This window comes from Canis aureus, chromosome 25 (genome assembly GCF_053574225.1).
Source record: "Canis aureus isolate CA01 chromosome 25, VMU_Caureus_v.1.0, whole genome shotgun sequence".
Lineage (NCBI taxonomy): Eukaryota > Metazoa > Chordata > Mammalia > Carnivora > Canidae > Canis > Canis aureus.
Genome location: NC_135635.1, coordinates 6,512,772 through 6,529,701, shown reverse-complemented (window position 1 = coordinate 6,529,701; position 16,930 = coordinate 6,512,772). Strand labels below are relative to the sequence as shown.

The following is a 16,930-nucleotide window of genomic DNA, read 5'->3' as shown; positions in this document are numbered from 1 at the left end:
AGATCTTGTTGCAAGCATCCTGAGTAATCTAGCAACTCTAGGGCCAGCTCTCTCTGCTATGTAATTTAAGGACTGTCCCTGGAATACCCTCTTTACTCCTACCCTAAATCTTTGCCTTGTAGTCATTTCTGGATTAGTTAGGAGAGACTGGTCTCTGACTTTGGGACATCTTTGTTAACATGCACTTCTCTAATCTACACAAATCACCAATAACCAGATTAAATCCCCTTCTGGAAATAAGACTTTCATCTCATCATACCCTGCATCACAGATTGTTTCCAAAACAAAAAGAACCCAAACAAAACAATTATTCAAAAACCAAACTGTTAAGTAAGATATGGAACATCTATAGAATGGCATTTTATATACCAAAAATATGATAACCATGAAAATATTATGGAAACTATTTTCTAATTATTTTCCTTTACATTTTTCTATTGCTTTAATAGCATGTATCACTATCATAATAAGGAAAAAACACATTAAAATGGTAATGGAGCCATTTAGTTAATAGTTATTTAGTTATCATAAAGTTATGATTTCCTAAGATTACACCAAAAAAAAGAGACTGATTAATCTGTTTCCTAGGACTTCCATAACATTACCACAAACTGCACAAAACGGGTAGTATAAAACAGCAGAAATTTATTCTTTCACAGTTCTGGAGGCCAGAAGTCCAAAATCAAGCTATCAGCAAGGTTGATACCTCCAAGAGGCTCTGAAGGGGAATCTGTTCCATGCTTCTCTCCTTCTGGTGGTTGTTACTGGAAGTCCTTGGCATTCCCTGGCTCTAGATATATTATGTCATCATCACATGGACTTCTCCCTATGTGTCTGTGTCTAGATTTCCCTCTTCTTATAAAGACACCAGTCATTGGATAAGTGTCCACTCTATCTTAACTTGATTACATCTGCAAAGACCCTAAATCCAAATACAGTCACATTCACAGAGAGGTTGCTGGCAGGATAAATACCCAGACCTCATTCTCTGTCTACCTCTCATCTCTAGCCAGTATACCCTAGGTAGAACCCAAATGGAAGCCAGATGGCAAGGAAGCCCATGATGGAAAACATACAGATTATTCCCCAGGAACACTGACCAGGATGGAGAATGGATTTGTAAAGGCAAAAGGAGGCCATCCAGCACACTGGGTATTTATTTAGTGTCATGGGTGATTGTACACTTGGACTGAGGCCTTGGTTCCTCCCTAGTAATATGAAAGGCTACCCTCAGTTCCTTGCCACATGAGCCTTGCCACTTTGCTTCACTGAAGCACACAAGAAGAGCCAAAGAGACAAAATGCCAGCCAGATGGCAGAAGTCTCTTATAATCATGCAAGTGACATTATTTTTCCTGTACTATATTCATTAGGGTCAAGTCAGCAGGTTCAGTTCACACCCAAAGGGAAGGAATTAAACAAAAAATGTGAACAACACTGCCCTCCTTTATTCTAACAGATCCTAATTTTGTTCCCTCTCTTCCTAATGATCAAAGGACCCAGGGGTAGCTGGGTCTTTTCCAAGCTCCAGGGGCCAATCTTAATTAGCCTATAACCAATCATGGTGATTCTATTTCCCTTGCCAAGTATTACTTTAAGTATAAGAGTATGATGAAAGTCCAGTAAAAACATATGAGGCTAATCTCCTACTAGGCTTCTGGGAAGATTATCCTCACTCTTTAAAGGGACATAAACACAGGGACACTTCCTGCTCCTCTGAATTTGTGATGTCCAGAACTTTGTCAGCCATCTTGGAAGCATGTGGCATCCAGACTAAGAAGGCAAACCAACACCAAATGAGGACACCAGAGCAGAAAGATTCAGAAAACACCTGGGTTTCTGATGAAGTTACCGAGTTGCTTAACTAACCAACACTGGATCATCCATCTCTGTAGTCCTTATTATGTGATTTAACAATGTATTCATTGTTTTGTCACTTTTGGTTGGATTTATATTACATGCAAGTAAAGGCATCCCACAGATAATATTGTGCCTCATTTCTTAAATAGCAGCTATCACACACAGAGTATCTAATTCTTATTAAAGTCTAGACCTTGAGGGATCCCCGGGTGGTGCAGTGGTTTGGCGCCTGCCTTTGGCCCAGGGCGCGATCCTGGAGACCCGGGATCGAATCCCACATCGGGCTCTCGGTGCATGGAGCCTGCTTCTCCCTCTGCCTATGTCTCTGCCTCTCTCTCTCTCTCTCTGTGACTATCATAAAAAAAAAAAAAAAAGTCTAGACCTTGAGCAAGTTATTTAATCTATTTCAGTTTTCCCATCACACAACGAGAGTAATAAAAAGTACCTACATCAGGGATCCCTGGGTGGCGCAGCGGTTTGGCGCCTGCCTTTGGCCCAGGGCGCGATCCTGGAGACCCGGGATCGAATCCCACGTCGGGCTCCCGGTGCATGGAGCCTGCTTCTCCCTCTGCCTGTGTCTCTGCCTCTCTCTCTCTCTGTGACTATCATAAATAAATAAAAAGAAAATTAAAAAAAGAAAAAAGAAAGAAAAAGTACCTACATCATATATCTCTTGTGAAGATTAAGTCCATTAATGTAATTAATAAGTTAAATAACGCTTGAAACATTACGATGGTGCAATAAATGCAATAAATTATTATTACTTAGGTCAGACATTAAGCTAGGCAATTTACACAGTAATTATTTTCTTTCTACAGAGGCAGACATTACCATTTTTATTTTACTGGTGAAAAAATGAGATCAAGTAGATGAAATAGTTTATTCAAATTCAAATTTACTAAAGACTGGTATATCTCCATTTTATAGATATGGAAATTGAGGTTTAGTCACACAACTAGTAAATAGCAGAGCCAGGATTTGAAGCCAGACATTCTAACTCTAGAGCCAATGTTTTTAACTACTATTCAATGTACTACTTCCACAGATGGGTCATAAGTTATTGAACAATTCTCCTGTTGTTGGATAATTGGGTTTCTAAACTTGCATTGTTATAAGTAAATGAACATCTTGTACAAATATCCTTGACACAGTTGAACAATGATTTCTATATGATAAATTCTTAAAAGTGGAAGAAGGTCTGTCTTTTAATATTCAACAATGCCTTATATAATCAGAGGAGCAAAAATCAAAAATTAACAGAAAGTTTTTAAAATAAAGCAAGGCATCTGAGCTAGGGAAAAGAGAGATCTTTTATGTATTTTCTAAATTGGACTTGGACATGCAAATTAGGAGCAGATCTGTGTTCCCAGTCCCCACCCTTAAACTCACAAATTTAGGACTCTTTTTTTTTTTTTTTTTTCCAATATTACCTTGAGATTAGAGCAAGAATATGAAACAAAAAATCAGAGGGAAACTCATGGAAGAGCACCCAAGGCATAGGGCTGTTTGCTCTAGTCCCTCCTCCAGCTATTCACCTAAAGCAGCTTCTTTCCCCTTTTCTTCCTCCAGACCCTCCCCTACCTCATTGGAATGCAGGGATATGAAGTGACTGAAGGGAGCTGTTCCACTGACAGGAACTACATGGCATTATTCAGAATTAACATTCATGGATGACATCATGGTTTGGGATGTTAGTGTTATCTGTGTCATTCCCATTCATTTATTCATCAACAAATATGCACAGAATGACTATCATTTGCCAGGCAATGTTCTAAGCACCAGAGATACATCAGTGAACAAGAGCCAAAATTCCCTATCCTGTAGAACTATATTCTCTGACAAGTTGTTAAACGAATGAGTATATAGGACATGCCAATACACAGATTCATTATGTCATCCATGAATACTGATACATTTGGAAAGACTCTTCTAACTCATTCCAGAAATTCTTTCTAGCCTCTCCCTAGTCCCCAGAAATGTCCAAAATATTTGCCTCTCTAGCTAAACAATGCCTTCCTTAGATCCACTACTCCAAGCTTAACTTCTTCACCTGAGTTATATCCTGCCCCAGGAAAATGCATACTTCAATCCATTTCCACCAGGCTGTTAGCCCTACCATTGTCCAGAAACTATTTAGGTCAGCAAATTCATAAGCAAGTACCCCAATTTCTTTTTTTAAATAAAGATTTTATTTATTTATTTATTTATTTATTTATTTATTTATCTATTTATTTATTTATTTATTCATGAGAGACACACAGAGAGAGAGAGGGGCAGAGACACAGGCAGAGGGAGAAGCAGGCTCCATGCAAGGAGCCGGATGTGGGACTCAATTCTGGGAATCTGGGATCAGGCCCTGAGGCAAAGGCAGACGTTCCACTGTTGAGCCACCCAGGCATCCCTACCCAATTTCCCTTTTTAAGATTATTTTTAAATAGGTAATACAGACATGTAATAATGTCTCCAGCTTCCAAGTTTCCTTTGCCAGAGGCAATCACTGTTTCCACTCTTTTATCATTTCAGGAAAAAAAAATCAATGTAAATATAACTAATGTTGAGCAAAACTATCTCTGCTGCTTCAGAATTGGTGCCTAAGGCCTGCAGTGAGACAGAGTTACTGAAATCCTCATGTTCAAAAGAGACACCACCAAAGAGCCAGCCACACTTGGGAGTCTGATACTCCCTCCACACTCAATAAGATTCAGATAAACCAGTGCTGCCATACTCAACTATGTACTCCACATTTCCCAGTTCATAAAATCAAAAGATTGTCCTTTTGAGGGGAAAGAAATTCTCAGAGTTGTGACAGCTTAGAAAAGATTTATGGCTTATTTCTCCTTTTTCACAGAAGGCAGAGCAGCTTCCTTCACTACCATACCAAGTAAAGTAAGCAGGAAGGTCCCAGGAAAATCCCCAGTAGGTTCTGGGGAGTATATTTAGAAAGGGGAGACAAGTATATAAATCCCTAGTTGGATGCTCATAGAATGTTGGAACTGATGATGGAACATCATAACTTTTATGGTGTAGCTTGTCATATTTATATGTTCCTCAAGATATGTGGAACATATCCACAATTTGCCTTAAAATACCTGGATGTGAAGCTTACTGGAGTAACCTGAGCCAGTGCAGCAATAAGGCCCAATGGAAGTATGATGGTTGATTTCACGTACCAGTTTGACCAGGTCACAGAATACTCAGACGTTCAGTTAAACATTATTTCTAGGTGTGTCTGTGAGTTTTTCTAGAAGGGATTAGCATTGGAATAGGTAGACTGAGTAAAGCAGACTACTCTTCCCATTGTGGGTGGGCAACAATCAATCAGTTGAGGGCCTAAAGAGAATTAAAAGGCAGAGGAAAGAATTCACTCTGTCTGCTTGAGCTCTGGTAACAGTTTTGTCCTGTCTTTGGACTGTGGCTTATATCATCAGTGATCCAGTTCTCAGGCCTTTGGCTTCATACTGCAACTACACACCAGCTTTCCTGTCTCTCCAGTTTGCAGGTGGCAGATTGTGGGACTTCTCAGCCTCCATAATCCTATGAGCCAATTCCTCATAAATCTCTTAAGATATATACTATACCATTAATCCTTAACCTAGCCTTCCCCAAAGGTAACTATGGCCTTTTACCAGTTACTGTGGATTGGGGAAAAGGAAATAATTAGACCTTTCAGAGACTACTGGGCACTGACTCTGAACTGACACAAATTCCAGGAGACTCAATATGTCCACCAGTCAGAATAGGGGCTTATAGAGGTTAATCAATGGAGTTTTAGTTCAGATTCATCTCACAGAGGGTGCAGTGGGTCAACAGACCTATGCTACGGTTACTTCTCTATTTCTAGAATGTATACTTAGCAGCAGATAGAATCCTCACATTGGTTCCCTGACTTGTGGAGGGAAGGCTATTATGCTGGGAAATGTAAAATGGAAGCCACTAGAACTACCTCTATCTAGGAAAATAGCAAATCAAAGGCACTACCTCACTCCTGGAAGGAATGCAAAGATTAATGCCACCATCAAGAACTTGAAAGATGCAGGGATAGTGATTCCCACCACATCTCCATTCAACTCTGGCCTGTGTGATGGATCAGAGAATAAAATGGATTATCATAACTTAACCAGGTGGTAACTCCAATTGCAGCTGCTGTACCAGATGTGGATTCACTGCTTGACCAAACGGACACATCCCTTGGTACCTGGTATGCAGCTACTGATCTAGCAAATGCTTTTTTCTTGATACCTTCTAGGAGAGATCACCAGAAGAGGTATTGCTGACAAGGTCAGCAATACACCTTCACTGTCTTACCTCAGAGATATATCAATTCTGCAACACTATGTCATAATTTAGTTCACATGGATCTTGATCACCTTTTCCTTCCACAATATATCACATTTGTCCATTACATTGATGTTGTTATTGGAAGTTTGAAATTTTTTTCCTTGAATTGAAACAATTGTTTTGTAATGATAATAAGAATTTTCTTAGCAATGTCTTCATCATGATAGTCAAATGGACTGTGTATTCATTACCAGTGGAAAAACAGCCCCTGTTTTCATGTCTATACACGATACCTTAGAAACCACAGAAATTATGAGCTTTAAAGATATCGTGTACCCTCTTTACTTCTTGCCTCAGCTGACTTTAGTCCCTAGAGGGGCATGCCAGTCATCCTTATGAATCTTCCTTTTCAACACAAAGCTAATTTCATAACTGGACTCAGGACTCCTCTTTGGAAAGGATGCTATCTTCTTCTCTTTACAGGCATACTTGGGAGCATGTGGTCCAAAACTTAGAGTTGGGGATTGGGGAAAGTGAGAGCCCCCACTTAAACCTTGAGCCTAAGCAACATTTGCTAACTCAGAATTTACCAGAAAGTCCTACACTAGGGGTTTTTAGACACTGACTCAATTAATTAATGACTCTCATTCTGTCAGTTCTCCTTACTTCTGGGCCTAGGATAAGGTCAACAATGGACAGGCCCATTGAAATTTCAGAAGAAATATCAATGTTAGATAAGGCTGAAGTCTAGTATTATCCAAAAGACTTATTACTGATTCTTCACATGAAATGTGCCCACAACTTTGGTAGTATCCTATTTTAAAATTCCTCACTTTTTCTTTCCTTAGCCGGATGATATCGTCAAACAGCAGAAAGACAAATAGCTATATAAATGTAAAAATAAACAAATATAAGTAAAATTGAGATTTAATACTAGAGGAATGTTGGTTGCATATTTCCTGACTCCTATGCTATTTGACACAGAAACCAAATTTCTCTATACTCCAAGCAGTTATTATGTAAGTAATAAAAACTACCAACTAGTGTTTTAAAACTAGCAACAAGAGCAGGCAACAAGTAAAAGATGAGTAAGTCAAATAGAAGGTAAGAAGTTTGCTTAAGGAAAGAAAGGAATAACAAGGCTCCAGACATTCTTTTAGATGTAGGGGAAGTCAATTAACAATAGGTAAATAAAGAGGACATTATTCAGATAATAATAAATGCGATACTACCTTTTATTGGGTGGTCAGGGAATGACATGAGACAAGAATGATGTAAAGGATCAAATATGAAGATTTTAGAATAGAGGGTTCTAGGCAGAGAGGACACAAAGTATCAAAGTGGTAAAGTGAGAATAAGATGTGAGTTCATGAAACAAATCCTAGAGGGACTGAGTGCAAAGGGCAGAGAAGTGGCAGGGGTGGCCATATGACAGATCATGTAGGGTGTATAGATCAGGGAGGGAGTTTGAATTTCACTTTACATGTGCAGGGAGCAGAATTCTCGAGAATAGGACTTATAACTTCATCACAGAGTAAGGTAAATGAAGAAGAATTTCAACAGCTGGCAGAGTTATTTCCTTTTTGGTTAAACATTTCTTTTTGCTTTCAAAATAGCTTATTATATCTTATATCAATTATGAAATCACCTTCTGGAAAAAACTTGAGAATAAAAATACATTAAAAAACAAAGGCTTTTGGCTAAGGAAGAATTTCACTGATGGTTAACTATTAATATTCAATTAATAATTTGTAAAAACAAATACATTATTCTTACAAATAGAATCTACTTAATTACTAAAAATATATTCATGAAGAATACCTTCTTCAATAAAATCATAAGAATTCTTCATATTCTAGAATATGTTATTTATTTTTTATAATATTTCATCTCCTCCTCTATCTAGCTGCTCCTCAGTATCTAGCTGTGGTGGCAAGAGATGGGGTAAAGAAAATGGAACATTATTTAAAATGCTATTAGGCAATACATGATCTTTTAAAAGATTTAAATAATAGTAAATACTTAGGTAAATTTGTCAAAATGATTTCATGATAATTTGGCAAATTGGCCATTTCCTTTTTTTCCCATCATTTTATTTATTTATTACTTTTTTAAATAATAAATTTATTTTTTATTGGTGTTCAATTTGAATTGGCCATTTCCTTTTGTTGCACTGGCATTCTACATATTGTTAGTGAATTAATTGAGGGCTAATAAGAAAAGTCAAAGTTCATGGGAGGCAGACTATTGTAGTTTGAATACAGACATCTAATTTAGTGAAGGGATTTTTTTAAAGGCACAAACCTACACAGTAACCAAAAGATAAAACATCAGCACAATATATATATATATATTTTTATAGATTTTATATTTATGTATGTATGTATGTATATTGAGCAGAGGGAGGGGCAGAGGGAGAGGGAAAGAGAGTCTTAAACAGACTCCATACTGAGCATGGTGGAGCTCAATCTCACGACTGTGAGACCATGACCTAAGCTGAAATCAAGAGTCAGATGCTTAACTGACTATGCCACCCAGCGGGACTGGAGCACACTATATTTAGAAACTGAAGGCAGATGAATGCATGGTATCTGATTTTGCAGAGCTAAGAAACAAATTATAGGCCAGCAACTAGGCAGGGGCATGGGACTAAGAACAAAGTGTGATGTGCGAAATCACCTGGAATTGAGAATGAAAGGTGTGGAGTGGAGGCTAAAATGGGAAGAACTCTTGAAAGTTATTTCAAAAACTTTTTAATTGTTCATCCATTCCCCCATTGCAATAGCTGTGAGACCATCACTCATCCACCCTAGTAGAAAATTGAAAATTTATTCTTGGGAGAGTAAACAGAGTGATTTCATCTCAGCTACAATAGGTCTACTGGAAGGCATTAATATACCAAAAAAAAAGGGGGGGGGATTAAAGAAACATATGCTCCCTAAATGCTACAGTTCTCAGATCTCTTCTCCCATTTAACTCTCAGAATGCTGGCAGCTAAGTCTTTAGCCTCCAAGTAGACCAGAATAGTCTTCTCTAGTGAAGAGTCTTTCCCAAGAGGAAAGACCTAAACATATTTATTTTCATGGCTTCCTAACCAAAGACCTAAGTAGTTTAACCAATAAGAAAGCTCACAGTTGACAAGCTTCCACCAAAGCACTTTGGAATTTCATCTATATTTTAGTCTTCTCCTGTACATATGAAAAGACAACCAAGTATTACCAGGCAAATGAGAAGTTTTCAATATGAAAGATAAAGGCCAAATTAAGCTAACAGTAAAAGAAGGTGGGGGAGCAACTTGGAGGAAACAAAATATGCATAGAGAAGAAAATAAAAAGTCACAATTAGGGGGATCCCTGGGTGGCTCAGCGGTTCAGTGCCTGCCTTTGGCCCAGGGAGTGATATTGGAGTCCCGGGATTGAGTCCCGCGTCCAGCTCCCAGCACGGAGCCTGCTTCCCCCTCTGCCTGTGTCTCTGCCTCTCTCTCTCTCTCTCTCTGGGTCTATCATGAATAAAAAGAAAAGTCACAATTAAAAGACACTTAAGGAGATGAAATGCATCCATGAAGCAAGTACAGGATGCTATGAAAAAGAATATGTAGAAAACAAATGAAGAGCTCTTAGAATTAAACATGATACAGAAACAGAATAGAAGAGTTGGAAAATAGCTAAGAGCATTTCTCAGGATGTAATATGGCAAAGAGACTCCCATATGGGAGGAAATCATCATCATGATCATTTAAGAAATTTTTCTTTGAACCAAACGATTTCTTAGAACTTCATGAATTTCCAGATTGAAGGGTCCACAAAATGTTCAGTGTGATAAAGAAAATCGAAATACACCATAGGACATTACTATAAAATTACAGTACACTGGGACAAAGAGAAGATTCTATAAGCTTCCAGAAAGATAGAAATACATAAAAATAGAAAGACAGAAATAATAAGTAACATGAAAAGAATCAGAAATAGAAATACTTCTCCAAAGCAACTCCAGAATCTAGAAAACAATTGGTAAATACCAGAGAAAAAGAATATTCCAGCTTGGAATACTAAACCCAGTGAAACTACCAATAAAGTGTGAGGGTAGAAAAAAGAAATTTCTGACATGCAAGTTCTTACTTTTACTTCCCATGCACTTTTTCTCCGAAGGTACTACAGGATACTTCACTCCAAATAAAGGGAGTAAACTAAGAAAGGAGGAAGATATGGAGTGCAGAACACAGGAGATCCCACAAGAGAGAGAAGTGAAAGAATCCCAATGATGAAGAGATATCCTAAAAAGAGAATTATGTACCAGATTGAAGCAGGGTGATTCAAAAGTCATACATATTAAGGGGTGCTATCCCCATTCACTCTGTCGTTACACCATTTTAAAAATCCTGACAAAATATGAGAGACTCCTAACTCTGGGAAACGAACAAGCGGTAGTGGAAGGGGAGGTGGGCAGGGGTTTGGGGTGACTGGGTGATGGGTGCTGAGGGGGGCACTTGATGGGATGAGCACTGGATGTTATACTATTTGTTGGCAAATCGAACTCCAATAAAAATATACAAAATAAAAATTTAAAAAATTAAAAAAAATAAAAATAAAAATCCCGACTAAGCTACTAGTACGTGTATTCCATTAGAAAAAAAGGAGGGTGCTTCTCTCCCTCTGCCTCTCTCTCTCTCTCTCTCTCTGTTTCTAATAAATAAATAAAATCTAAAAAAAAAAAGGATAAAAGGAGGGCATGAGATCCAAGAAATAAGTAATTCAAATCAGGAGAAAGCTGAGGGGAATTCCTAGAAGAGTAGTAAAGGGAAGTCTCAGAATCACAGCTGCACGGCAGGATCAAAGGATAATCAAAGTAGAATGAATCTCTAGAGAGTCTCTCTCTCTCCCTCTCTCTCTCTCTCACACACATACACACACACACATACTCACTGGAACTGATAGATTAGCTGATAAAAATCACCCTTGTGGGAATCTATAATGAGAAGTTATTGGAAGATGTGAGAGGAAGTAGCAATTGGTAAGAAAAAAAATTATGTAAAAACTGTGAAAAGATAAAGCAATTACACTATGAAGAAATAAGAATGTAATCACAGTACAATAGTCATCCAGACAATAGAATATCCAGACAATAATGTAAATATTGAATACCAATTTAATAAAAAATTGTATTATAATCAAGAAAGGATGCTGTATTTTGTCAAATGTTTTTTCTGCATCAATTGAGAGGATCATATGGTTCTTGTCATCTCTTTTATTAATATGATGTATCATGTTGATTGATTTGTGAATGTTGCACCCTTGCACCCCTAGAATAAATCCCACTTGGTTGGTCATGGTGAATAATACTTTTAATGTATTGTTGGATCCTATTGGCTAGTACTTTGGTGAAAATTTTGGCATCTATGTTCTTTAGGGATATTAGTCTGTAATTCTCCTTCTTGGTGGGGTCTTTGGTTTTGGGATCAAGGTAATGCTGGCCTCATAGAATGAGTTTGGAAGTTTTCTTTCCATTTCTATTTTTTGAAAGAGCATTAGTAGGATAGGTATAAATTCTTCTTTAAATGTTTGGTAGAATTCCCCTGGGAAGCCATCTGGCCCTGGATGCTTGTTTGTTGGGAGATTTTTGATTACTGCTTCAATTTCCTTGCTGGTTATTGGTCTGTTCGGGTTTTCTATTTCTTCTTGTTTTAGTTTTGGTAGTTTAAAATTTTCTAGGAATATATCCATTTCTTCCATACTTGTTCATATGTTCTTATAATTGTTTATATTTCCTTGGTGTGGTCATGATCTCTCCTCTTTCAGTCATGATTTTATTAATTTGGGTTTTTCTCTTTTCTTTTGTATTAGCATTCTGGCTAGAGGTTTATGGATCTTACTAATTCCTTCAAAGAACCAGCTTCTAGTTTCATTGATCTGGCCTACTGTTCTTTTGATTTCTATTTAATTGATTTCTGCTCTAATCTTTATTATTTCTCATCTCCTGCTTTGTTTAGGCCTTACTTGCTGTTCTTTCTCCAGCTCCTTTAGGTGAAAGGTCAGATTGCGTATTTGAGACTTTTTAATTTTTTGAGAAAGGCTTGCTATGTACTTCCCTCTTAGGACTGCCTTTGCAGTATCCCAAAGGTTTTGAACAGTTGTGTTTTCATTTTCATTTGTTTCCATGAATTTAAAAAATTCTTCTTTAATTTCCTGGTTGCCCCATTCAATCTTCAGTAGGATCCTCTTTAATCCCCAAGGATTTGAGTTCCTTCCAAAATTCCTCTTGTGACTGACTGAGTCCAAGTTTCAAAGTATTGTTGTCCAAAAACATGCAGGGAATAATCCCAATAGTTTGGTACCAGTTGAGACCTGATTTGTGACCCAGTATGATATGATCTATTCTACAGAACATTACATGTGCACTTGAGAAGAATGTGTATTATGTTGCTTTCAGATGGAATCTTCTGTATATATCTGTGAAGTCTATCTGGTCCAGTGTGTCATTCAAAGCACTTGTTTCCTTATTGATCTTCTGTTTATAAGATCTGTCCATTTCTGTGAGTGGGGTGTTGAAGTCTTCTGCTATTATTGTATTATTATCAATATGTTACTTTAATTTTGTTACTTATTGGTTTCTATACTGGCTACTCCCAAGTTAGGAGCATAAATATTTGGAACCCTCTTCCATCACTGGTGGGAATGCAAGCTGATACATCCACTCTGGAAAACAGTATCGAGGTTCCTCAAGAAGTTAAAACAGAGCTACCCTATGCCAGCAATTGCATTACTAGGTATTTACTCCAAAGATACTAATGTAGTGATCTAAAGTGGCACCTGCACCCCAGTGTTACAGCAGTTACAGCAGCAATGTCCACAATAGCCAAACTGTGGAAAGCTGGGGTGTCCATTGACAGATGTACAAAGAAGATGTGGTATATATATATATCCAATGGAATATTACTCATCCATCAGAAAGGATGAATACTTACCATTTACATTGACATGGATAGAACAGGAGGTTATTAGGCTAATCAAAATAAATCAATAAGAGAAAGACAAATATTATATGGTTTCATTCATGTGGAATATAAGGAACAGCACAGAGGATCATTAGGGAAGGGAGGGAAAACTGAATGGGAAGTCATCGGAGAGGGTGAAAAAGTATGAGACTCTTAACTCCGGGAAACAAACTGAGGTTGCTGGAGGGGAGGTTAGTAGGGGCATGGAATAATTGTGTGATGAGCATTAAGGAGGGCATGGGATATGATAAACACTGGGTGTTAAACACAACTGATGAATTACTGAATTCTACATCTGAAACTAGTGATGTTCTATATGTTGGCTAATTGAATTTAAGTTAAAAAAAAAACCTGTATTATAACTCTACTGGGAAGATGGGGGAAAAAAGCAGAGAGGACGGAAGCACAGGAGAGCTAAATCTTCACTACCATTCCTATTGACCATAATAGGAAGTCAAAGGACAGTGTCAAAAATAAATTAATGAAAAAGATATTTAGAAATTTGTAGATAGGTAGAGAGATATATGAAAGCCATAAGACATAGATAGAAAAGGAGTCCAAAATTTTTGCCTCTGGGGAGGAAGACTTGAGGAAGTAAGAAGGAATGGAGTAGAAAGCCATTATATTTATAATAAGACTTCTATTACTAATTGATTTTTTATTCTTACTACATGCATTACATTAATCAAAATCCAAAATAGTATTTAAAATCCCTGGGTTCCAAGAGCGGCTATAATGCCTGATTTTGGCCTATATTTAAATTGGATATTCACTCTGAATACCCAGTTTTATCTCCCTTTGTAAATGCCCACAGTTTATACCACCCTCCGTATTTTCTAAATGCACAATGAAATCTCATGAACATAGAATAGGGACAGGCAAACTATAGCCATCAGGCAAAATTGGCCTATTTTTCTATGAGCTATGAATAAAAATGGCTCTTATAATTTTAAATGGTTGAAAAAATCAAAAGGAGAATAATATTTTGTGACACATAAAATTACATGAAATTTATATTTCAGTGTCCATGCTCATATGTTTACACTTTGTTGATGGCTGCTTTTGTGCTACAATGGCACAGTCAGTAGCTGTGACAGTGACTGTGGCCAGCAAAGCAAAGAATATTTGCTATCTGGGCCTTTATAGAAAACGTTTGCTGACTCATGACTTAGAAGCTTAGTAAGACAGGATGGGTATATGTCAGACCATCTCTCCTCTGTTACCACCTTTCTGAAATCATATTCTGGAAATATATGTACATATAAGCAAATGCACACTCCAAACTATCAGAAAATCATCTCCCCTAGCTTCACCATCAAAGTTTTTTTTTTTTTTTTTTTTTTTTTTTGTCAGATTTCATTAGAGCAATTCCCTGGCAATCCCTACTTCTCAGCACTATGATTTCTGAATTAACTTGTAGCCTGTCATCTTCTCAATAAGAAACAAAGAAAAACTTACTTAGAACCTGACTATAAGAAAATTGAGGATACCATCTTCCAGTCTCTAGCATTACTGTTATCAGAAAGAAAAGGAAACTAGGAAGGTGAATGATCTAGAAAAGAAGAAAGTAATTAGAAATAAGCAATAATATTCTAATTTTCTTTACAAGAGGGTTTATCTCCTCAAAGGTAGTACTATATTAGCAACCATAGGAAAATGAAAACTGAAATGTATTTTTAATGTTTTTTTTTCATTATTGATTTGAAATCCAGATCTGTTCTCCATAAAATTGATTCTAGAAAGATAGTCTGCCTTCAAGACCTTCTGTTGCTTGGCCATAGGGTGGTCCAAAACTGAATTTGCATTTCAGAAAGTGAGATTAAGAAGTTTGGGGTAGGGGGAGAAGGATAGAGGGCCTATGCTGTTTTCTGTCTATACTGGGCTTAAACAACTGAGATATTTCTACTCTCTTACCTGGGCCTTCCCTGTTCCTCTAACCTGGGATACAGATATTGTGATGCCTCCTGTTAGGGAAGGTCTTCAAATTATGGTTTAGTTTTTTTGTACTAGGAAAGTCAGTGATGTCAACTCTACCAAAAGAACTCCCTGGTCCTATTTCTGGATTGAGACTTGAATGCTGTAGCATTTCAGGGTAAAGACTCTTAGAAAGCTGGCTTGAGTTATGCATAGACCTGAGGAATAAGAGAAGGGGAAAGAGAAAATAGAGTCCTGTTTTCAGGGATTATTAGGAACATTAAATAAATTTCCAAAAGATTCTGACCTAAAGATAAAGCTAGAATCTACTGAAATACAGGGTACTGAGAGTTAGCAGAAGTACCTTCTAATATCTACTAAACTTTGTTTTGTTACCCTGTATTATCCCTTTATTTTCATGTTATCATCATGCCTCTGCTATGCTGATGTAGTTAATAACTACAAACAGAGACAAATTAGTATTAGAGGTATGGAGACTTAGGAAAGAATTGCAAACTTCTTCTCCGAAAGTATTAGAAGCCCAAGAAAAATATAAATCTTTATAACACAAAGGAAGGATACTGGCCCAAGGATACATAACCTCCTTCCTCACTGCTGCTCATTGTTTTCCTTTCTGGCAGAAAATCTTCAGTATTCCGCATACTGAATTTGTGTGTGTCCTTATGGGAAATAAATAAAGAGGAAATGAGCCCCATTCCTTCTCTTCAACTCTGCTCTTTTAGCTTCCCTCCCTTCCTGATCAACCAAGTGCCCCATCTTACCTACTATGTAAGCTTCTAGGCTCTTTCTGCCAAGTTTTCTCTTATGTCATGGTTACGCATTCCTCATCATTTTTTGTATTCTGCTACTGAATGCAGAACTAGATATCCTTGGGCAGAACATTAAGAATTTGATTCTGTCACTCCAGGATCTGTTCCTTGGTGTGGTTTTGACCTCAACCCCGTAAGGCATAGTTGCCAGAACTGAGTCAGAACTAATTCAAACAAGCTATGGCAAGAAGCCAAAAGAGTTCCCACTTAAGTTGAACTCCTGATCCAGGGAGGATGTTCCTGAGTTTCAACACAGGGTACTCTTATGTCTCCAATATCTGGCCATTGTCTAGCTCAGAGGACAACTTCAGGCCAGAGGGGAAGTCAGTTTTTAAGAAAAGACATACAGATTTTCAGAAGTATATCCTGGTACATACAGGAGCTCTATGGAAATTAAACACCATCTTAATCTACATGCCGGCATTCCAAATTTTGGTTATATACCCCCAGCTAACCATTCCCTCAGTGAAAAAAATCTTCCCCAGAACTTCCTCTAAACAATCCTATTTGTGTTTTTTTTTTTATTTTTTTTAAAATTTATTTATGATAGTCACAGAGAGAGAGAGAGGCAGAGACATAGGCAGAGGGAGAAGCAGGCTCCATGCACCGGGAGCCCGATGTGGGATTCGATCCCGGGTCTCCAGGATCGCGCCCTGGGCCAAAGGCAGGCGCCAAACCGCTGCGCCACCCAGGGATCCCCTATTTGTGTTTTTTACTTTTCTAGTTCTCCAACTATAACTCAGGGACATTTGGGGACTGAAGCTCAAAACCCTTGAAACCAGTGTACCCTTTACCATGTGTTAAATGTTTTACTTTGGTAAAAATCTCACTTGTGTTCTACCACAGTCCTATGAAGTATCAGTATCCCCATTTATAGATAAAAAAGCTCAGAGAAATGACTTGCTTATGTTAGATTCAATGATAAAGCTAGGACTTGAATCTAGGCTTTTCTAAAGCTGGCCTCTGCTCTTTCCAAATCCTATGCTGCTGGTCATCATTCAATTAGTAATTCAGTTTCTAAAGGTATCTAAGAAGAAAAGAGTAAAATCCTCTAACTC

At 37.6% G+C, this 16,930-nt stretch overlaps 1 long non-coding RNA gene across 1 annotated transcript in view; it reads right to left on the bottom strand.

Annotated features, from left to right (window-relative positions):
* LOC144296908 (uncharacterized) overlaps window positions 1-16,930 on the bottom strand; it is a 74,939-nt gene that overhangs the window by 39,697 nt on the left and 18,312 nt on the right. The window contains exon 2 of the long non-coding RNA XR_013363840.1: window positions 2,309-2,461. This is a non-coding gene — a long non-coding RNA (uncharacterized LOC144296908). The remainder of the gene's footprint in view (window positions 1-2,308; window positions 2,462-16,930) is intronic.